Source organism: Acinonyx jubatus, chromosome D3 (genome assembly GCF_027475565.1).
Source record: "Acinonyx jubatus isolate Ajub_Pintada_27869175 chromosome D3, VMU_Ajub_asm_v1.0, whole genome shotgun sequence".
Taxonomy (NCBI): domain Eukaryota; kingdom Metazoa; phylum Chordata; class Mammalia; order Carnivora; family Felidae; genus Acinonyx; species Acinonyx jubatus.
The window spans coordinates 52,962,962-52,967,193 of NC_069392.1; the positions used below are offsets into that span (position 1 = coordinate 52,962,962).

The following is a 4,232-nucleotide window of genomic DNA, read 5'->3' on the forward strand; positions in this document are numbered from 1 at the left end:
AGGAATAGTTTGGCAAGGAAACATGATAAGTGCAGATTTTGGAACTGTGGTGTTCGAGGAAGCTGTGAAACATCCAAGTAGAGATATAAAGAGGAACTGGACATAAAATTATAAGAATCAGAACAGAAATCAACATGGAAAAAAAAACTTAGGGATGATGGGCTTATAGAGGAAATGTGGGCTATTAATAAAAATTAGAGTAATAAAGAGCTTCTCTGGATCATAATACAGATCATGGGAGAGAAAGAACAATATTAGATGTTCTCTAAGAAATGAAAAAAGAAAGGTTTTTTTTGGTTTGTTTTTATATATTACCATGTAGTCACATGTTTTGGATTTTTGCTATGTATTGTTGGCTACATTTTAATGACAGTTATTATATGTTTTGCATTGTACTAGTGCTGGCAAGTATGAGACTTTCTCCATTACTCTGGAGATCAGAAATACAGAAATTATTAGAAGATTATCAAAGACATTCTTAAATTGTTTAACACAGATCATCAGTAAAATAGCCATTTGGTGGAACTTTTAAAATTTAATGCATAAACACACAAGTCCCTTTATTAGAGACATTGTACATATTGGTGAATATGGTCAATGGTCACATCTCTGCATTAATTCTTTAAAAAATAGAATGAATAATTAGGATAGACCCTATGCTCTCTCCTTACATTGTGAAGGGTCTTGTGTAGCCATATTCTGTTGGAATGACAGACTGTACAAATTTCAAGAAAATAAGAAAATGTGTATGAACACCAAGTTCTCCCCTCCTGCAACGGTCTTAACGATTTCCTCATTGCCTCAGTATGCCTGCATGGGTGAATTGAACACATAGGAGGTGGTGGGAGATGAGGCTGATTTTCAATGGTCACTGTTTTCTTCACCTGATGTTGAGTGATGTCTTCACACATGTGTTCAACTGTTAAAGGCTACCTTTGCTCATCACAGCTGAACAACCATAGTCACAGTGTCTGGTCGTAAGTTCGGGTTGGCAGCATCAGTTTTGGTTTCACAAGCTAATTCTACTATTTTCCTTGTGTCTAGGGAAGCTTCATCTGTTTCCCACAATCCACTTTCTTCCCATTCTTCCATATCTGAAGCTTCTTCATCTTCCTCTTCCTCCTCTTCAATCCTACTGAGCGATCTTGAAGTTTTATGCTGTCCTTGCTTTCCAATGTAATCTCCTTAACTGCTTCAGTAATTCCTGCAATACCTGTGCTTGACATGTAGCTACCCATCCCCCATCACCAGCATCTTCTTCAATGATAGCTTCCAAGTCAGGTGAATATTCCATCTATTTGCATCGCTTGTATTGTAGCATGGCACATTTTTGGTGACCCCAAAATTGTTTGCCTGTTGGTAGGTATGCCTTCACTTTCAATTCTTTCCCTGTAGCCCATTACCGTGTTGGACAGTCGTGGGCTAAGTGCTCTCCAGCTTGCCACAAACTCTTCTGGGTTGATAACACCTGTTCCCCCAAACTTTGATTCCTTGAGGACCAGAGTCAGGTACTCAGCCACTTCCCATGCCTTTCTGAAATAGCCACTTAGAAAAGTCAGAGAAGTGTCATGGTTTGTATTTCTATATATGTGTATATATATACATACATACGCACATTCATATCACTCAAATCATGTTATCATTTTATAGATACTGATAATGAAGTTCAGAGAGGTTAAGTGATGTCACATAGCTAACAAGTGGCTGAAGACAGACATGAAATCTCCACACTCAGAGTTCTTTCTATGCTACTATGAATTGCCATAGCCAACATTAACAAATCCCTGTGCCCTTTAAATAAGTACTTTCATCCTTATGACAACTCTGTGAGCTTAGCAGATCCACTACATAGTGGCAGCAGGACATAAAGTGGAGCCTTCTGACTCCTAGTTGCATTCCATGCTCTAGGGGAATATCCTGAGTTCATGCAGACCTAGTCTCAGATTTGCACTGAAACTCTGCATGATAGGTGTGGAGCTAATGAGTAAGGAAGTGCCATTCACAAGGTGGGTTGTGATGATGGTGGGAACACAACCAGCAGGATCTGGGCCAAAATAATTAGTATAGACTACATCAGAATGACGGCCACCTTCTAAGGGCTTGACCTTTTGAGGTTATGTGCCTAAATGAAACTCATCTCATTTCTTCCCTTGGGTTGAATTTTAGGAGCACAAGAAATGAGGGTGTTCATTAAATGTATGATTTAAGGTACTTGCAGTAAAAGAAGGGGGGCCAGAGGAAAAGGGCACAAACAATATTCAAGTTTCAGGAACTTTGAAACGTAAGAATGTAGGGCAAATGAGAGAATAATAATGATGATATTTATGGTGGTGATGATAGGAGGGAAAGAGGAGGACCCAGTAAATTTACAGGTACATTTCTGCTTTAAACTGCTCATTTTTGACCTAGAAGTTTCCTTCTGGTAGTTAAGATGAATTTAAAGTATTAGCCTTTGGTTTCTACAATGTACATCGTTGGCCCCATGTGACTGTGGGTGTTAGACTCACTATGATGAGAACAGGGCCATGGTACCCCTCATACTCTATTCCCCAAAGGAAAGCAGGTCTGGCTGTCTTCCACCGGAAAACATATCCTTCACAGAATGAGTTCATTTTAGCTGTCAGCTATGGAGTATCTAAGAATCTCTGTATGCATGCAACATTGCCAGCAAGATGCCCACCCACCTCCACTGGGGATAAGAATCCCCAGTGGGGGAAAAAGGCTGCTTCCAAGTGAGTGAAGCAGCTGTTGTTTTACACAGAAATGTCAAAAGTACAAGCAAATTTTTCATCACCAATTGGCGGTGTCATGGCCAATGAAATACTTTGTGGTTTTTATGTGGTTTGGGGAGAAGCAACTGGTTTTGTGAGATTTAAGTTATAGATAAAAACTATATATCTGGAAAGTAAACCCTTGGTTTGAATTCATTTCACTGTTAACGATAGGATTTGAATCTGAGATACGGTAGGTGGGATTAAATCAGTCACATCACACATTGTTGAGATGTTAAAAATTACTTTGTTATCTTTTAGTTACATTTTTTTAGTAGTTAAATGAGTATGAATATGTTAAATGCATATAAATATGTGTAGAATTCTGTCATATTGCCATTTCCCAAAATTAGTCTCTAAATATAAGGACATTAAGTTTTCCAAATGCAAGGAAATATCAACTATATGCCAGTGTTTATATTGACTTTCCGTTTATTCATATGTTTATTCCCCATCCACCTGCAGTCTATTCTTTCATCTATGCAACTATCCATCATCTAATAGCTATTGATTAAGCCCATCTGTAGCTGAAACACTGTGTTAGACATTATAGGACACTGAAAGCCATATAACTTCTATTTCCTGTCTTCTAGAAGCTTCAAATTATTTGACAATTCATTCATGACATGAGGAAGAGTGAGTCACTTTATCATTGCAGCAACTGCCTTTAAAGAATAAGGAAAATTAAACAAAATCTGTCTCCCACCAGCCCAGCAAGGTACAGATACCAAGTCTCACCATGGATGCAGGGCCAACCTTTAAACCCCCTTTAAGACAGGCTCTGTTTATGCCCCTGGTAAGTGACAATAAAATGTATATGAGCTTAGACAGACATATAAGAACTGTATAAAGACTGCAAGTTGGCTGTTATTTAAGAGTATGAGAAAACAGGTGAGAGCTCAGTGTAAAGCAATATGTAAAGACATATGATGTCTTTATGAACCGCACTAAGCATCTTTGGCATTTGCCCGGATCTGCCTGACTATGGAACAGAAGGTAACAAAGTAGCTCAGTAGTTGTCTTGGCTCATTTGGGCTGTTGTCACAGAAGTACTATAGACGGGGTGACTTCAACCACAAGCATTTATTTCTCACAGTTCTGGAGGCTGGGAAGTCCAAGATCAAAGTGCCAGCAAATTCAGTGTCTGGTAAGAGTCTCCTTCTGGGTTTATGGATTCCTGTGTCCTCACATAGTGGAATGGATGAGAGAGCTCTTTGAGGCCTCTTCTATTTGGGCACTAATCTCATTAATGAGGGCTCTACCTGCAAAACCTAAGCATCTCCCAAAGGCTTCACCTCCTAATACCATTACACTGGGGGTTAGTTTTCAACTTTTGAGTTAGGAGACATTCAGTTTATAATGGTAGTTAACGTGTATCATTGTAAGTAAATTATTAAAAACTTTTCTTGAAATTGTACCAGCAGTTGGGATATTTTGAGTTGGAAGCTTCTTCAGTGATGA

The 4,232-nt window shown here is 38.8% G+C and overlaps 1 pseudogene; it reads right to left on the bottom strand.

Annotated features, from left to right (window-relative positions):
- Window positions 1-515: 515 nt before the first annotated feature.
- LOC106988249 (ubiquitin-like-conjugating enzyme ATG3) lies at window positions 516-1,601 on the bottom strand (annotated as a pseudogene).
- Between the last annotated feature and the right edge of the window lie 2,631 nt (window positions 1,602-4,232).